This window comes from Bison bison, unplaced genomic scaffold (genome assembly GCF_000754665.1).
Source record: "Bison bison bison isolate TAMUID 2011002044 unplaced genomic scaffold, Bison_UMD1.0 scf7180017864317, whole genome shotgun sequence".
Classification (NCBI taxonomy): Eukaryota; Metazoa; Chordata; class Mammalia; order Artiodactyla; family Bovidae; genus Bison; species Bison bison.
The window spans coordinates 3,723,625-3,742,696 of NW_011494889.1; the positions used below are offsets into that span (position 1 = coordinate 3,723,625).

At 49.4% G+C, this 19,072-nt stretch overlaps 1 protein-coding gene across 5 annotated transcripts in view; it reads left to right on the top strand.

Moving 5' to 3' along the window:
* EPHX1 (epoxide hydrolase 1, microsomal (xenobiotic)) overlaps positions 1 to 19,072 on the top strand; it is a 37,641-nt gene continuing 18,569 nt past the window's right edge. Inside the window, exons 1-2 of one of the 5 annotated variants that reach the window (XM_010852862.1) lie at positions 164 to 280; positions 17,419 to 17,562. The gene's annotated coding sequence lies outside the window, so the exon portion shown is untranslated. Of the gene's footprint in view, positions 108 to 163; positions 281 to 16,475; positions 16,628 to 17,418; positions 17,563 to 19,072 lie in introns of those variants that run through there. The other 4 variants (XM_010852861.1, XM_010852864.1, XM_010852860.1 and 1 more) reach the window with 4 other exon arrangements.

Here is a 19,072-nt window from a genome sequence, read left to right on the forward strand (position 1 = left end):
GTTCCTAAGAACTTCGGCACCATTTGTGACCGCGGGCCGCACTTTGAGAGCCCTCTTCCAAAGCAGAGGCGGGCTTAGGAAGGTGCAGAGTCAACCGGGTGGCCCAGGTAACAGGGGCGGAGCGGGACTGAACCCCGGTGGCCCGGCCCGCCCGCTGAGGGGCCGAGCCCGGGCGGGGTCAGCGCAGGGTAGTCAGGGGACACGCGAATCGGGAGCAGAGGAACCCGGAGAGCCGGAGCCAGAGGGACGGCCAAGCCCAGGAGCCAGGGAACCGACGACCGTAAGCGCTCCGGGGCGTCGTGCGCAGTTTCCCCGGGCCCGGGCGCTCCCAGGGTGCAGGGGCACAACGCGATCCCGAGGGCTGGGGGACGCTGGCGGCGGGCGCCGTACAGCCAGGGCTGCGGGGAGACTTTCACACAGGCCTCCGCCGCCGCCCCTGCCCCGCCGCCCGCAGCTGGATCCCGACCGAGGCCTCGCCGCGTGCGGTCCGCAGGCGCTCGGGATTCCGGGAGGAGGCCCGCACGCGCTCTGCCTACCGACTCGGGAGTTGGGGACGGGGGAGCGCAGAGGCGGCCCCCTTGCCTGGCTGTCCCGGGGAGTACAGCTTCCAGGGGGCGTCTGGCTTATGCAGTGAAACTGCACTTTTTTGTCACCAGAGTCCTAAACAGACCTCAAGTCTTTTGGCTGAGATGTCCTCTCTCACCATCTCTAACCGCGGTCCCACTTTTTCTCTCCCACTCCTGGCTCTAATCTCTGGAGAGAGGGCCAACCCCGCCCAGCTCAGCGCCCAGGAGAGGAAACTTGGGTCCGGGAAAAAGTTCACCATGCAGTAGGAGCCTAGGGATGTGACCAGTCTAGGGGCAGCAGAGACCCGATCCTCCTGCAAGCCTCCCTCTCCGGAGGGATGCTGGGGAACTTAGCCTATGGCCCCTCACCTGCCCGGCCCTTCTGAAGCTTTCGGGGTGCCGGCGCGGGCTCTGACGATGTTGTGACTCTGATTTTGATTTCTATTAAAGCGGCGCTCACACCCCGTTCACTCTCCTCTACTATATAAACTTCCGGCTCCACAAAGCCGGGGGATTTGGGCCCCTGACGCAGGGATGGGCAGACAACCCTCTCTTAGCCCTGTCCCCGCCCCGCGAGCTCTGTACAGAGAATAGGGGTGAAAGGTAAGGGGGGGACCTCTGCATTCGGCACCTCAGCACCCAGTACATCGGATGTATGAGCTGTTGCGGGAAATTGTTGAAAACACTGGGATTTATGCCTGTTTTAGTGCCACTCTGCAGACTCCTCTGAATTTAGTGTTAAAAGTGTTAAAAGTTAACACTTGAAAGAAGTGGCCGAAGTCTGGAAAGTAACACTGTCTTCTGGTGTGGTGGTTGCGTCCTTCTGGGAGTAGGGGCTTGAGGACCTTGTGGTGGTCTTTCACTAGCCCTAGTAGGTCTGATTTAGCAAGAAACTCTGGGCTTCCCCAGTGGGTCAGGGGTAAAGAATCTGCCTGCAGTGCAGGGGACACGGGAGATGTATGTTGTAACCCTGGGTCGGAATATCCCCTGGAGAAGGGCATGGCAACTCCCTCCACTATTCTTGCCTGGAGAATTCCATGGATAGAGGAGCCTGGTGGGCTATAGTCCATAGGATCTCAAAGAGTTGAAACGATGGAAGTGACTTAGCACAGCACGGAGAGGGTTCAGCAGTTTCTCTTTCCCAAATGTCCGCACCTAGAAGGGCTTTGTGTTGGCTTCTTCATGTTTCCCGAGCAAATCCAGAGGACTGACCATGTGTGCAGGCTCTGCCCTGGGCACAGGGGCTCAGTAGGGAACATGTCTTCATAGAGTCTATAGTTTTGTTGGGGGAAAGATGGACAATATACAAAATAAATTTGTAAAATATAAAGTATGTTAGAAAGCCATGTGTGCCAGGGAGAAAAACAAAGCAGTGAAGAAAGAAGTGGGGGGTGGGGTGGGGGAAGGTGGACTGAGGGAGTGGCAGGCCGCTTTCTGGAGTGATGGCACACCAGGTCAAGTAAGTGCAAAGGCCCCATACCAGGCATGTGCCTGGCATGGGTGAACTTTATGTCTGTTTGCTGAGTGTGGGCCAAGCTGCCACCCATGTCCTTTGGTGTGAGTAATCTACTGGATAAACTGAACTGGCCCAGCCTGAGAACAAGAGGCTCTCCCCCCTCCAGTTCCAAGAAAAAGAAAGTCTTCCATGGAAAATAACTGTTCAGCAAGGCAGCCAGGATGAACTTCAACACCATCTGCTCCAACCCACATGCTCCCTATGTGATCCCACCTGCCTCCCAGCTATGCCTTAAGCACCCTGGCTGGTACAGACTTACAGGAGTGGGAGGTCTGTGGGAAGTGACGTATTAGGGGATCTTTGGGCGGAGGGACCCTTAGCGAAAGGGCATCAGATCATTGGAGGAAATGGAATGCCTCCCCTAGCCCCCTCCTGTGGTGTCATTGTTCGTGTCTGAGGTCTAAATCAGCACTAGCTGGAGGTCACAAGGAGCCCCCGTGTTATCACTGCACGGTGACCCACCCATGGACATAACCCAGTATGCCCAGACTTGGTCTTTGCTGACTTGAATCTTGACTTTGTTCCCAGCATCCTATCCTGGCCCAGACATGAAAAGGGAGGGGCTGCCCAGGTTCTAGTTCTCCATCCTTGAGCTGAGATATTCAAAGATATGAGACACAACTGGGCTTAAAAAAACAAGGCAGGGCTCAGTATGTGCTGCTCACTGCTGCCGAAGAAAGAGCTCAGTGCAGACCCACTTGGGCTGGAGTGGGCAAAGAGCAAGCCTGTGGTGACTTGAGGGGCCTCTAGGATCCCATGCTCAAACCCCACCTCTGATCAAACCCTACATCCCGTCATGAGTGATTCATTCCTTTGAGAGGTAATACAGTGATGTGGAAGAGAACTGGCTAGAAAGAAGATCCAGCTGGTGTCCCAACTCTGCCAGTCGGGTCCCCTCTGTGGACCTCATCCATGAAATGAGGTTGGACTTTATAATGTGCAAAGCCTCTTACAGCTGTATTATGTGATGATTTTGTGCATAAGAATCCAAAGGGATCTTCAGAAAAGGAAATAGGTTAGTGGGGAATGGTCAGCTTTGAGGGGCTGGGGTGCACCTGCAGCCCATGCCAGGCCCACTGAGGGCAATGTGAAATGGAGTGAAGGGCCATGCCTGGGGTGTGGGCCCAGGACAAAACCCCAGGGAGAGGTTGAGGGCCAAGGGTTAAGGCAGAAGGATCACTTCCCAGCCCAGCTGGCCCCGTGGATTACCTGTGGGCTGCCTATGGGGGGCTCTTGGCCCGGACTCTAGGAGCAGAGGATCCAGGGGCTGTGTGGTCAGGTAGGGAGGTTGCAGCAGGGAGAAGGCACCCCAGAAGTTCACCCTAAAGGGAACTGAAACTTTGCCAAGGAGCCAGCCGCCTCCACCTCCCTCCCTGACGGGGGAGTGCTGGACACTCCCTTGTCAAGGGGACAGCTGTGCAGTCCTGCCCTTCCTTGCACAGTGTATTACTGAACAGGCGATTATACAAACCAAGTTCAAATTGAAACAGTCTCTTCTGCCATCAAGGGTAGATAGCTGGCCCTCCGTAACCCTGGGTTTTGAGGCCATGGATGTGGAATCTGCCAAGACAGTGGGCTGACTGTACGCCACCATTTTATATAAGGGACCTGAGCATCCATGGATTTTGGTATTTGGAGGTCCTGGAACCCGTCCCCCATGGACACTGAAGAAAAACTCTGTTTACATTCCTGAGGGAGGCTTATCCTTTGTCACCAGAGAGCAGCTATTTTCACTCTCTAAAGTCTAGCCTGAGAGCATATCTCCAGGCAGGCTCCAGGACCTGCAGGGGAGTCTTCCTGTCCACTGGACCCCATTGTCTGTGTCTTGACTTTGCCGTCAGATAGCGGACACTGTTGTCACAAGGAGCCAGTTGAGGGCACAGTCCAGCTACTACAAAGCCACGTCTGTTAAACTCTCCATCGCCCGACTGAAAGTGATTGCATTATGGGGGGAAAAAATACTCCTCTGTTTGGGAGTTTAAGGACTTTCCGGAGGATTCCATAGCTAACCCACAAACGGAGACCATGGGGCTTGTCCCAAGTCAGGAGCAGGAGTTTTGGCTGCCTTTAACATTTGGGAAGATTCATAAACAGACTGCATTAAAATGCAGTTTTGGCACTTACAAGCTGGGTTAACTTGTGCAAACTATTTAACTTGTTGAAGCTTCATTTTTAAATCTCTTTAAAACAGAAAAACAAAACTATTAACATGCCTTACTTCTCGGGGTTATTGTAGAACATGAGATGTTGTGCTTAGAGTCTTCCCACCCCCATGGCCCGGTCCAGGGCTTCGTCCAGGGAGGTGGTGGCACCCAGACGCATAGCGATATTCTGGAAGGGTTCTGAGCACCCCTATCCCCTGTGGGCCCATCGGGCTGGCTCTAGCTGGGCTGTGGTCTGCAGTGTGAGCCTTGAGGGCAGTGGGAAGCTGATCAGGAGCAAACGGGAGGCCAGCTGCCTCGGGCTCAGAGACCCCTACTGTGCTCCTCACTGGCTGGGCCTGGGACTCCACCCTTCCCCGAGGACCACCACCTAGGGATGTCCACCAGCAGCTCAACCTGGGGCTTGGCTTTTCCTGCGGAATGAGTGACCTTGGCGATACTGGGTGCAGCTTTCCGGTTGTATCACTCTTGTCAGGACTGGAGAGACTTGGACCTTTTGGAAAGTAAGAGAAGCACAGGTCCCAGTGCCACGCTCCATGATTAACACCATGCGTGCCAAGGGCTCAGGGAAGTCTGACTCTCTTACCAGCTTTTTGGGGGAAAATGGACGGCCTTTTCCGCTTTCCAGTTTTCTCCCTGTGAACCAAGTTGTCCCTGTGAGAAGGCAGGAGCAGGCAGCCTGGTTGCCAGCTGCAGGGAACAGCTGCCCTCACCCTGCCCCCTTCCCACAGGCAGGTCTCAGGGTCACGGTGATACTGTCAAGATGGAACATCTTAATTTCTTTGGTTGAACGCCATTTTTAGCTTTTGTATTTCTTTTTGCAACCTAGACACTTCCACAAGCAGACTGACCCCACCAAGACAGCAGCAACGCAGAATATTCCTCTAAACTCCAACCTGAGTCCTTAGGGCTGCAGTACGTGAGCACAGGGACGCCTTTCCGTGCATTTTAGACAAGGGAGCCAGCTCAGGTGACCATGCTGTGGCCCAGCCTGCGGTGCTATCCTGTTACACACTACTGAGGAAGCTCCCAGAGCCGGAGCACACTGCTGAGAAAAGCCACTCTGGGGATGGGAGGGAGGGGAGAGAGTGTGGTTAATGGTGGGAAGGAAATCCAATAGGTGTATTATATGGCCCACGCCTATTATCTCCTGAATAGGAGTCTTTCTCTCCTCAAACAGAAAATGCCACGTATTGAAATTCCAGGAAGGTAATGCTTTTGCCTCATAGGCAATGAACTGTGTTCCACTTGGGTTTTTCCTTTGGTGATTTAGAATCAATGGACAACTTGACAGGTCTTATTTTAATTGGCAAACTTGAGATGGAAAGGGTTCAAATAAAACTCCCCGAGCGTGAGCATGTGCACCCTGTAGGGTAGAGAGAGGGTCTGCTCCCCACTTGTGTTGCTTAACTAAAAGTCTGGGCTGAAGGTTGAGTGAATGAGTTTGTGGCCACGCCTGCTCCAAGGGTGTTTAAAATCTGTGGAGGTCGCTGTCTCCTCCCTGGAGGTGCTCTGAGCCAGCCAGCTCACGGCATGGCCCCCCTTCACCGTTCCAGACTCTTCCTGTCAGATGCTGAGGCTGCCCCTTCCTTATCCCAGGCTGAATCCTCCTGCCGATGCAGGAGACGCAGCTTCATCCCTGGTCCAGGAATATCCCCTGGAGAAGGAAATGGCAGCCCACTCTGGTATTCTTGCTGGGACAGTTCCAAGGACCGAAGAGCCGGGTGGTCTACAGTCCACGGGGTCGCAAAGAGTCGAACACAATTGAGCGATTAAACAACAACAACAACATATCCACCTTGGAGCCCACTGCTCTTCCCTCTTACAAAGAAACCTCCTTAACTTCCCACCTTTGTTCAGGTAGCACTTCCTCAGAGAAGGTTCCCTCAGCTTCAGGCTAGGTCTGTCTCCCCCACCTTCGTGTTCCCAGGATCTAAAAACAAAAAGTGAATGCCCTTTTTGTCTTCAGTCAAAAATTCCCTCTGTGGCCACTTTACCTTTGTTCGCTCAGTAGGAGATGTACTTTATTCTGCCCACCTTGCAGACAGGGAGACTGAGGCATGGAGGAATGAAGTCACTGGCCTAAGGTTACCTGGCCTATGGCTGGCAAGTGGTAGAGCCAGGATTCAAAGCAGGCCGTTAGTACCTGACCACCAGTCGAGCTGGCACCCTACTCCACGATTTTCATCAGATCAGTGGTCACTAATTGTATTCTTCCTGTTATCTATTCAGGTGTGTGTATGCCTATATAGCTGGGGGAAGAGGGCAGGGTGACTCTCAAGGGCAGACAGGGATGTCTTCCTTCCCTCAGGACCCAGAACAGGGGCTGCCCCATCAGAAGGCTGCCCCCCACACTGTTTACACTTTTTTATGTCCCTTTGTTTTTGCCTATAAACTACTTTTTCCTTTCTCCCGGATTCCGGCTCCAGGCTGCTCTCCCAGTTTTGGCTCCAGGTCTTTCAGGGAGATAAACACAGCCCTCACCCTACTGCAGAAGATTCTAATCAGCCCAACCCAGATGACCTTACCCTTGGACCCCATCCACCTGGGGCCTTGCCGGCCACTGGGGTTCAGGGAGAGGGCTGTGAGTGGAGAGGCTGGTCACGTGCTGGGCTGTGCAGAGTCGGGGAGGCGCCCACACCCAGGGTTTTCCTCCACCTACCCTGGGCCTGAGTGCTCTCTGCCACATCGAGTGTCATGGTCGGGGAGCCCCAGGAGCCCCAGATGTGGCCGTCTGTTGGCCTGCGTTTGAGGAAGAACGTTCAAGGTTTGTGTTGGCAGGCCAGCCTGAAGGGGAGGGGAGGCTATCTGTTTTCCCCATTCTGCAGGCTGTGCCTACCCCCAGAGGAGCAGCAAGTCTGGTAGGGCGGGGAGGGGCCAAGCCTGCCGAAGCACACCGATCCCCAGCCCCACCTTTCTCTGGCCCGGAGTCTGGGGGCCCACAGCGTACCCCTCTGCCACGCCATTGTTGGCCAGTGGCTGGCTTCTCCCAGAAGGAGCGTGAGGTTCTCATGTCTGAGAATCCCTATCAGGAAGACTTCGGATGACAGGGTGGACGGAGGAATTCCCAGATGGAGGCCAGAGCTGGGCCTTCTCCACAGGCTCAGGGCTGTGGCCACCTTCTCGGCCTCTTCTGGCCAAAGGGCAGGTACATGGTGAGCGCTGATTTGGAGTTAGCTGGTAGCTTTCTATAGTTTAGGGAGCATTTTCCAACTGTGAGGTTCTCACCACCTGCCTGGGTTTGAGGAAGGAGAGTCTCCAGTTCAGGCTGTGCCCCTCCCCACTGTGTTCCCCACTGTGATCCTCAGGCTGATCCTCACCCTCTAGATCTCAATCTGGATTCCAGCTTGTGCTGCATCCAGCCTGGCATTTCTCACCATGTATGCTGCATAGAAGTTAATAAGCAGGGTGACAACATATAGCCTTGACATACTCCTTTCCCAATTTGGAACCAGTCCGTTGTTCCATGTCCAGTTCTAACTGTTGCTTCTTGACCTGCATACAGGTTTCTCAGGAGGCAGATAAGGTGGTCTGGTAGGCTCATCTCTTTCAGAATTTTCCACAATTTGATATGATCCATACTGTCCAAAGCTTTAGCGTAGTCAATGAAGCAGAAGTAGATGTTTTTCTAGAATTCTCTTGCTTTTTCCATGATCCACTGGATGTTGGCAATTTGATCTCTGGTTCCTCTGCCTTTTCTAAACCCAGCTTGTACGTCTGGAAGCTCTTGGTTAATGTACTGTTGAAGCCTGAAAGCGAAAAGTCGCTCATTCTTGTCAACTCTTTTGAGACCCCATGGACTATATAGTCCATGGGATTCTCCAGGCCAGAATACTGGATTAGGTAGCCTTTCCCTTCTCCAGGTGATCTTCCCAACCTAGGGATCAAACCCAGGTCTCCTGCATTGCAGACAAATTCTTTACCAGCTGAGCCACCAGGGAAGCCCAGGTGAAGCCTAGCTTGAAAGATTTTGAGCATGACCTTGCTAGCGTGTGAAACGAGTGCAATTGTGCAGTAGTTTGAACATTCTTCGGCATTGCCCTTCTTTGGGTTTGGAATGATAAGTGACCTTTTCCAGTTTTGTCCCCAAAGTAGCAGAAAGCTATTTAGGAGTTTTAACAGGGGCATGGTAGAGTCAGATTTGAGTTTCCGGAAGATCGCTCTGGCTGCAGAGCACTCTGGAGGAGGCAGAGCAGGGGTGAGTGGACCCAGCTGTAGTCCAGGGAGAGAGGGGCACCACCTGGGCACGCGGGCGGGCTGGCGGTGGTGAAGGTGGGTTTGTGATATAATTGGGAGGTGGAGCTTCCGGAACTCGCCTATAGATGGGATGTGGATGAAATGGAGGATGGGGGGTTTCAAGGCCATCGCCTGGGTTTTTGGCAGTTAGAAGTGGATACTTCCAGCTACAGGGAGAGGGAACCACAGAAGAAGACAAAATTTCAGGAGACAAGTGCAACCTCAGATGCATTGGAGGAGGTTTTGAGACATTGGAGAACTGTCAAGTTGGCAGGTGGGTGCCTGAGTCTGTTGCCCAGGGTAGGTCTGGGTTAGAGATTCACGTGTGTGTCTTCTCTCCAGAGGAGGCAGTGGGAACTACATGCCCAGAAAGGACAGCCCCATTTGGACACCAGTTCTCCCATAGCCCAGTCAGATTTCTTTACCCCATTTCATGTTTGCCAGGCCCCCAGCTCTCAGATGCCCGTGGGTTTCCAGGTTTCCAGACTCACCTTTGTCTCAAGGGCTTCCTGGCCACTGGGAAGTCACACCAGCCAGTTTGTGCAGCTCTGGTGCTGTGAGATGTCTGACTCACTCTTGGAGCAGGATCACAGGGAAGAGTCACTCTTGCAGTCTTCTATACTTTAGAAAATGTATGATTATTTTATTTGGGGGCAGATAGTTCATGTGTATGGTAAAACAAGTTTTTCTAGACACACAGAAGTTTATTCAGTGCAAGTGTTTCCTCCTTGCCCGAGGCCACTGTCACCGGCGTCTGCGTGAATCTGGCAGTCTCCACATTTTACTGTGTGTGTCCTTTGGTCCACACCAATGTCACCCGGTAATCGTACACACTTTTTTGTACCCTACTTTTTTCACATAGCCATCATGGAGATCTTTTCGTATTAGCATATAGATTTACCTTCTGCACATATTCGCTGTATGAATGTCACAGAGTATTTCACGGTCCCGGAAGATGAATATTTATATTGTTTCGGTCTTCTGCTTTTACAAAAAAAAAAAAAAAAAAAAGCTGTAGTGAATATTTTTGTACATATGGCATTTTACTTAAACATAAACTCAGTATTTTGGAGGCAGAAATTCCTAGAACTAGAATTGCTGAGTCAAAGGTCATTTGTATCTTACATCCTGACAGGTATTACAAAATTGCTTCTCACCGAGGTTTTTATTTAAAGAAGGGTCTGAATAGTTGGAGTCAAGTGGGATAATATCCTGTTCTCAAGAATGATGGCCCCATTCTTGACAACACCTCTTCGAGGAGCCACCTACTGTGTTATGTCTATCTTTTGAGAACATACCTTTCTGTGACTGGGGCAGCAGGGACATGTTTTTTATCGTGTTCTATAGCATGGAAATTGTATATAGCACTGAAAATTTTGAAAACTGAGCATTTGTTCCTAAGAGTGTGTGCCCTGGAGGACTTGATATATTTTCTTTTCCCCCTGACTTTCTCAATAAGTTAGGATTACTTTAGGCTTTATATAATAGAAAACTCAAAATAACAACAGCTCGAACAATATAGAAGTTTATTTTTCTGTTATACAAAGGAAGTTTGGGAGTAAGTAATCCAGTGTTGGGCTGGTGGTTCCATGATGACTTCCGTCTTTCCCCATCATCTCTGATTTCCATCCTCAAGATCACTTCATGGTCCAAAATGGCTACCGGAGTCCAACCATCGTGTCTGTGTCCCAGGGAGCGTGAAAAAGAAGGGGAAGGGCAGAATGTGCAGCTTTCCAGCTGAGTCAGAGCTCTCTACATAGTCTTCACACACATACAAGACCAGTGTACCCTTGCACAGGTTGTTCACTGGACAAGGAAACCATTCATATCATCGTCATCATGGATCTGTATTTTTATTTCCAAGTGCTTTCTAGCAGATGGCAGTGAGGTATCCTGTAACAAAAGCAGTATATGGGGTTCATTTTCTGACAGTATTTTGAGGAATGGATGTCTTTCCCTAATTCACACGAAGGTTCTGTCTGGATCACAGATGGCTCTGCCTCAAACACACTTCCAGCTCTTTGTTAGCACCTAATCACCCTGTCATACTGAAAGCCAAGAAATGTAGTGTTTAGCCGGGCTTCTCTGACTAAAATAAAAATTTCAGTGCTGAGAAGGAAGAGGAAAACATAGCTGGCAGTCTGCCATAATATCTCAATCTGGGAGCATGTCTGCTGGAGCAGCCAAATCACTAAGGGCAACTGGGGTGGAATGCTGGGTTTGAATAATCTCCTGCCCTGGCCACCTTTTTCTCACACAACCATGAAAGACTCACCTCCCAAGTATATTTCCTTCCCTTGATCCCCTTGAGATCTAATTCACAGAAGGGTCCTCTGAATTGCAAACACGATTTCTAAGTTAAAACTCCCGAGTCAGCTTCATCATGATGAAGTAACAATTTATAAAAGAGATAAAATAGGGACTCCTTTCAGTTAATACAGGAAGAAGTTAAATGACTGCCCTCCAAAGCTTGTAATCAACTCTTACGCTGAACATGGATGTAGATTATTGTGGCTCTTTGCTTATACCATGCACTTTCTTACTTTCATGTCTTTGCACATGCTCTCTCTCTGTTTTTACTTGTGGATTTTTAAATGCCCAATGAATTTATTTATTTATTTATCCTCACTGGATCTTAGTTGCAGTACGCAGGATCTTGAGTTGTGGTATGTGGGATTTAGTTCCCTGACCAGGGAATGAACCTGGGCCCCCTACATTAAAAATGCAGAGTCTTAGTCACTGGACCACCAGGGAAGTCCTTGTACACGCTCTCTTTTCTCCCTGGATGTATCTCTATTCCGCCATTATTTTCTGTCTGGTAAACTCCTATTCATCCCTAAAAACCCTACTCCATGAAGCCTTTGTGGCAGGCTTACCACTCTTAGCTTTGTACACTTCTCTTCCATCTGTGTAGATATTATTGTATCTATCATTCGAGGGATGTCGTTTGTTCATTCGTTTGTCCTTCTAGGGCATGAACTTCAGCAGGCACAAGACTGTGTCTTGTTCCTTGTGCCTGCAAAGAAGCCAGCTCATCATCACAGGCAGTGTTTGCTAAACCGCCCTTTGATCCAAAAGCAAGTTTATACTTGCTTTTCCAAGGCACCAATCCAGCTCTCTTATTTTCTTCAAAAGAGCAAAATGACTTCTTGATACTTTATACATTCCAACTGCAAACAGAGTTTTCTTTTGAACTTTTAGCATCAATCTCATAGTGAACTTGTTTGTTTTAAAACTCGTGTTTCTGCCCCAAGCATAACAGAAATACTTTACATTCAGTAAAATTCTTAGCTCGAGTTTCCTTTTAACAATGCTAAAGAGAACTAAGCACTGCTTTTACTTAATCTCCTACATTTAAAATTGTCCTTTGCAAGTCAAACCCAGAAAAACAAAAGAAAAGTGAAATAATAAATTGCTCTGTTTGTATCTTTTAGGGGTAAAGATCACTATATTGTGCAGTTGACTGTTTCAGCTTGAACTAATTTCTGATTTTTTTCCCAAGTTTCATAAGCACATGCTCAAACCTTCGATATAGAATTTGGAGACTTAAGTTGCATACAATCCCATTTCTTATCAGAGTAGTCAATTGTTGTTCAGATTTCCTTCTAAGTTCAATATCTTAGAAATAAATGACCACCATCTTCCAGTTATTGTGTCTTTAAAAATATCTGGCTGCTTTGCAACAAAAACTACCTTTTCCTTCTGAGGCCAACTAATCATTTTTTAAGGAAGGGTACTGTGGCTCCAAGGGGAAAAAATGTTTTCATTCTGAAAGGCTCCTCACTTGCCCAATTCTTTCAGCAAAGTATTTTGCCAGTATTCTGGAAAAGTGCATTACAAACAAAACAAAACAACAACCTAGTTAGATTAAATATATATTTGGAAGCTTTGGAGTAAATGAATTAACCTCCAATTTCAGATGCTAGCATAATAAAGCAGAGACTCTCGTTTCATGGTGTATTACTTCTGAATTTTTCATAGTGTCTCCTAAATATTGATGTTTTTATGTGGATAGAATATTTTCTACACCAGCAGGAGCTGACCACACAGATGAGATAAATATAGCTTTCCTTGGAAACAGGAAGCCTTAGTAAACAGAATTCTGCACCCTAATGTAACTTCTCAGAACAGAAAAGAATGGGGCCTATCCCCCAGAGACATCTATTGCAAAACACTAGTAGCCAAGATGTATATAACCTTGTACTTTCCTTAACCTTCAAGTTTGTCTTCAGTGAGAGGAGGCCAGTAGATGAACACGCCATGCACTCTCCTGCTCCCACTCTCCTTATGCAAGTCTTTGGCAGGGTCCTAGGCCTGTCATCTAATAGGGATAGGGACAGTGGTCCTCTGGGGTCTCTTGAGGCATGAAAATTCCACATAGTGATAAGAGCACATATTTGTGGAGTACCTGCTTTGAGCCTGTGAAGTTGGCACGATCCTCATTTTACAGACGAGACCACAGACGCTCCCTGGTGACTCAGTTGGTAAAGAATCTACCTGTAATGCAGGAGACCACCTGCAATATATATGAGACCTGGGTTCGATCCCTGGATTGGGAAGATTCCTTGGAGAAGGAAACAGCAACCCCACCAGTATTCTTGCCTGGGAAATCCTTTGGACAGAGGAGCCTGGTGGGCTATAGTCCATGAGGTCCCAAAGTTGGACACGACTTTGCAACTAAACCACCACCCCCACCACAGACACTCAGGGCGGTTTGGTAAGTTGGCCAAAGCCCTTCAGTTGGTAAATGGCAGAGCTGGACTTTGAATTACTTAAACAAGGAAGCACGCCAGAAGATCCCTTATTGTAAACTCCAAAATGTTCCAGTTCTTAAAGGTAGTCCGGGTTGCTGTTGGAGGCAAGGGGGTTCCCATGGAATGAAGGTTCTGCAAGAAAGCCAGGCTGGCTCCTCACATGGGAACACCATAGTGGGCCACTGGGCCTCCCTAAACTCGCAAGGTGTTTGCATTTTCCTTGATGTTATGGTAGGACTGGGCGACACTTTGTTCCCAGGGACCCAGTGACTAGGTCTGCCCTCTAATGTCCCACCTTCTTCCAGGAATCAAGCTACCAGTGGCTGATTTCTGAGTCAGTAAGTCTTACTGAGTAAAGAAAGCTCGGGTTGGGGTGCCACAGTTGAGGGGTGGCATATAGGCTATGGGGAGGCCTGTGACCATGGCCACCCCAGACTCATTAGAGGGCATCCTGGGGGTGACTCCTCAGTGTACTGCTGAACTGCATCAATGAAGTTGCCCAAGTCTTGCTCTTCAAGCCTTTCTTTTCTAGACCTGTCTATACACTGCACTCACTGGAGAGTTTACCATATAATGCTTGAGTCCAAAGAAAAGCACCTTGCTAAAGTCTCTTATTATAGATCAGTTTTGCTTGTCTTTGTTCTCTATACAAACGGAGTCACATGGTGAGTTCTCTTTTGTGTCTGGCATCTTTGGCCCAGCGCTGCTTGTGGGACAGATCCATGTCACTGTGTGTAATTATAGATTATTTGTTCTCCTTGAAGGGTGTTCCATTGTATCAACAGACCCTTAACTGCAGTGGGAGGACATTTGGATTATTTCTAGTTTTGGCTTATACACGTCAGACCTGGATCATGTGGCCATGAACATTCTAGGTTGTGATTTTTGTCAAGCACGTGAACACATGTAGACACATTTTGGTTGGATCTATGCTTAGGAGTGAATTGCTGAGTCATAGAGTTGGTATCTGCCCAGTTTTAGTAGATTCTGCTAAACAGTCTTCCAGAGTGACTGTATGAGTCTCTTGTTACATGTTTTTACAGTGATGAACAATTCTTCTTATTTATTTTTTTATATTTATTTATCTGGCTGCATCAGGTCTTAGTTGCAGCACTCAGGATCTTTTGTTGCTGTGCACCAATTCTCTAGTTGTGTGGTGTGGCTCCAGAACACATGGGCTCAGTAACTATGGCTTAGTTGCTCCGAGGCATGTAGGATCTTAGTTCCACAACCAAGGATTGAACCTTTGTTTCCTGCATTGCAAGATGGATTCTTAACCACTGGACCACCAGGGAATTCCCTCCTGTTACATTTTAATTCATCCTAGTTTCTCTCCTAGGACTGTTACCTCAATTCCAATTTTGATGGGACCCTCCACCTACCCTTCCATCTTAAAGGTCAATGTCTTATCTGTGTCCAGTCATCGGACTGAGGCCCACCAGCCAGAAGTGGGCCTGAAACCCCAAACCCCCCAGCTTCAAGTGTGTGCTTGCACTGACTTGGAGGGGACAGAAGGAAAAAAAGCTGGAGGCTGAGGGAAGATAGGAAAGATTCCTGCAAGGAAGGTGACTTGGTCGGTATGGCAGCATTGCCCCAGCTTCTTTCCAAGCTTTCTGAGGTCCCACTGCCCCCAAAGTTGCAGACTGTAAGAAGGAGAGGTTATGGAATTTCTCCCCACCAGGAAAAGAAAGTTGGTAAAACATGAGAGTTTGGCTGCTGAGACTTTCACTGGCCTGGCTGGGGGGCGGCAGGGTCCTCTGGAGCTGTTACATTTAGTTCAAATTTCTGCTGGGATCTTGGACTCTGTGGATGTGGAGTCATGGTTCCACCCTTCCCCATAACCAGGAGGGTACTTGGATCCAGCTTTCTGCATGGGACTAGTTTACCAGTCTGTGCACAGAGAGAGGCTCTGCGATGCTCACCTGTTACCTTCGAGATGATATTTTCTCTTTGCCTCTTGATTCTGTAGAAGGGTCACAGTCCTTCCTACCTTGGTCAGACCCAAGTGTTTATTCAGTAACTGTTGGGATTCCTGCATCTGCCAGAACTGGGCTCAGTCTTCACTGGGATACCTTGGGGAGCAAGACAGACGGCCAGCCTTCTTCGAGTTTATAATCCAGTCTAGAGCAGGGGTTCTCAAAGTGTGGTCCATGAACCATGAGCAGCAGCACTGCTTGGGAATTAGTTAGAAATGTAGATTCTTTGGCCATACCCGAGATCCCTTGAATCCCTTGAACAAGCTCCTCAGATGATCCAACAAATACTGAAGTTGAATCACTGACCCGTAGTGTGGCTTCTCCACTCTATTGAAGGCAATTTCTCCCCCAGGGAACACTTGGCAGTATCTGGAGACATGTAATGTCATCCCACATTGGGGAGGAGGTGGTATTACTGGCTAGAGGCCAGGGATGCTGTTACAATGCACAGGCCTACTAAGAATTATCTGGTCCAAAATGTCAGTTGTGCCAAGGTTGAGAAACCTTGCCCTAGACCAGTTACAATAGATGGCAGGAGTACAGTGGTTCTTTTCTCCTCCCCACCCCCCCCAGATGTGTTGCTCCCTGGCCACGTGGCTTTGGGTGAGTTATGGCCACCCCTGGATTCAGTTTCCCCAGCTATGAAGTGAAGGGGTTGGACTCAGGTTGCTGAGTTCCTCTTCAGCTTGTCTGTTCAATGGCTCCAAACTAGCGACTGGCCGGCCCAGGAAGTTGGAGTGATGCAGCCCTTCTCTTCCCCTGGAGGTGGAGGTTGGGGGATGGGATGGGAAGCTGTGTCACCTGCCTGGAGCCATCCCCTCCCCCAACCTAGGCTGCCACAGCCAGAGTGCAGTTGGCCTTGGATTTCCTGGTGCTTCTCCCCCTTGTGAGCGATGTTTCTTCAACCAGCCCCACCCCAAAGAGCCCGCTCTGGGGAGAAGAGCCATCAGCTGGCTCCACGCCATAGCCTGCTTTGTACAAGGAGCTGGGCAGGCAGAGTGGCGCCGTCTCTCCTGAGCCTCAGACTTCCACTTTCCTCATACTCTAAATAAAGCAGCAGCCCTGACTGGGGAGATCCGGAGGTCTGAGGGCAGCCGCAGCACTCCGAGACCCTCCACGCCCCTGGAAGTGAGCGTCTGTCTAGGGTTTCACTCACTGGCCTGGGAGCGTGGGGGTGGAGTTAAACCTAAGGATGGAGGGGTTGAACTCTGATTGGTCGGACTCATAGGCCCCGCCTCTTCTCGGAGTTCGCGGACCAACCACCTCCTTCCTTATGGACCCGCAGCTCCAGTGCGCGGGGAAGGGGAAGGTCTTGTTTATTATTATTTAATTTGGGGGGAAAAAAATATTCTGACCTGAGAGAGGCCTCCCGTGCAGTCGTGGCTCGCCTGTGCTCTGACTGGGACCCAAAGGGCAGGTATGAAGGCTTGAGGCTGGAAACAGATGCTGAGAGGAAATAAGATGGGGTGGGTAGGTCGGGGTGGCAGGAGAAACATACCCAGCGACAGACCGGGAATGAATGCTTTGGCTGCAGATTCTAATCCTCGAAAGAGCGATGTGATTTGGGGCAAGTGCCTGGTTCTTACCTTAAGTGATAAAGAAAGTTCAGTGAAATTTTGCTCCTTAGTGGGTGGATTTTCACGGGCCATGGTTTATCACATCCCTTGAAAACCTACCAGCAGACAGTCAATGCCTGTTACACTGGGCTAACCTAGAGCGCCTTGCTTCATGTGCATTTAATACCTGCTAATAAATAAAGGGTAGTTAATAGGTGGCAAATTAACATACTGCAGTTAAAACTTGCTTTGTAATCTGAGATCAATAGCACTAAAGCAATGTCCTTGAACCAAGAACTAATATTCTTATTACCTTAATTAAGGTGCAAGAGAAAGGGCTTTAAACTTTCTCCTTGAATCTGTCACTTTGCCCTGGGCTGTGCCAGCATGGCCCATCATGGTGCCCCTTGTCCAGGTCCCCAGAGTTTAGATGCAGTGCTTGAATACTGATCATTTCAACACTCTAGCTCATGGTTCTGTTTGTTGTCGAAGTCCAGGGGAATTAAGTATCTGCACACATATCAGGTCTGCTAGGTTGGTAGCACCCAGCAATTGTTAAAAGGCGGTAGAGGGTGAAGATGGCACCTGCAGTCTCCTAACATGGAGCTGGGTGCAGTATTTCACAATTCTGTTTCCCTGGCTGCTTCCCAAGGAGCTGCTCAAAGGGTGAGAACTCAGAATTCACATGGACAAGTGAAAGCCCTGGGATAATTCAACACAGAAAAGGGAAAGCAGGACATTTATAACCCAGTGGAAAGTGACAACCGTGCTCTTGACCTCTCTGTGCTGAAGTCAGGTAAGGAAGGTGATGTGTATCATTCACTTGGAAGATTAAAGTCATCTCCTCTTGTTCATCATGATTGCAGCTCCCTTGACAACATCCTGCAACATCTTATTTGCACCCACTGTATATGTTGATCGCACACATATTGGCAAAATGCCTTTCTGTGCCAGACATTATGCTGGGCACTGTGGTCAGGGCAGGGACTAGGATAGACACAGTTCTTGTCTTCCCAGCTCCAGATTCTTACGTTGTGACCCACCCAACAGGTGAACCACATCTGTCTCTTCCTGCTGCCAAGGGAAGCTCTGCTCTCTGCCTTCCGTCTTTTCCCACACGCTCCCCAGCACCTCACAGTCCCTGCCTTCGAATACCACAAAGACTAGCAGCTGGCTCTTCTCAAAGGGGAGGGGTTTCCCTGGCAGAGACAAAGCATCTCTTTGTGGGAAGTGGGAGAAGCCTGTGCGTATTTTCTTGGCAGAGCAAACCGCAGGGCCTTGGCAAGCCCCCAGCAGTGGATAGAGGGCACACTGGGGTGGGTTTGCTAGCGGTATCCTCCCCCTGCCCCAGGTTTCCAGGGGAGAGTTGGGCTGGGCCTGGGAGGTGGCTCTGCAAAGGTCTCTGGCCTGAGGATGGCGCCCATATTCACACATTTCTCTGACTGTGAACCTTCAGGGGAAGGGGGGTTACTTCCTTGGAAACACGCAAAACAAATAGCTAGATAATAATGCCGAGCCATTGTCGGCCTGGTACTGGTTTGCAGGAACTAAGCTCTTCTTTCTTCCCCTTTTGCGAAAAAAGTAGGGGAGTCAGACAAATGATTAAAACATCTGAGTTTATGTGAAATGTAATAAGCAAGTCTGTAGACAGAAGGTAGATTAGTGGCTGCTTAAGGCCAGGGTGGTGTGGGGGTCAAGTGCCAGTAATAGTTAAAGGGTACAGGGTTCCTTTTTGTAGTGATGAAAATGTTCTAGAATTGTGAATATGGTTGCACGTGTCTGTGAATATACTGAAAACCACTAGATTACATGGTATGTGAATTAAATCTCAATAAAACTGTTGACAACCAGCTGAGATATATGGCCACATTTGGGCCACTGAACACTCCCCCCAACCCCAGATGCACGTAACCTCCCAGCTCTTCAGACCCGCCCCCACCTTGCCGTGTATGTACACCCTGAGGAGAGGCCCCTCTCAGGGAGAGACAGCAAAGAGCAAGTGTGACTCCATCTCCTCTCCTGAGCCCACTGCTCAGAGACCTCCCTGCTCCTCCTGTGGGGGAGGGATGTCACAACAGTGGAGAGAAGCTTCTCAGAAGTGTCTGGAGGAAGAGACCCCCTCAGAGAACCATGAGGCCTCAGACATGCAGAGCCCACCACCCAAGGCTATGCAGAAGCCAACCCAGCTTCATCTTTTCTAAATCTGATTAATGAATTCCATAGCTTGGTAGGATTATGGTGATTTTTGTGGCTTTCTCTATTGTTTTCCAATTTTTCCATACTATGCTTATGTTGGCTTCCCTGGT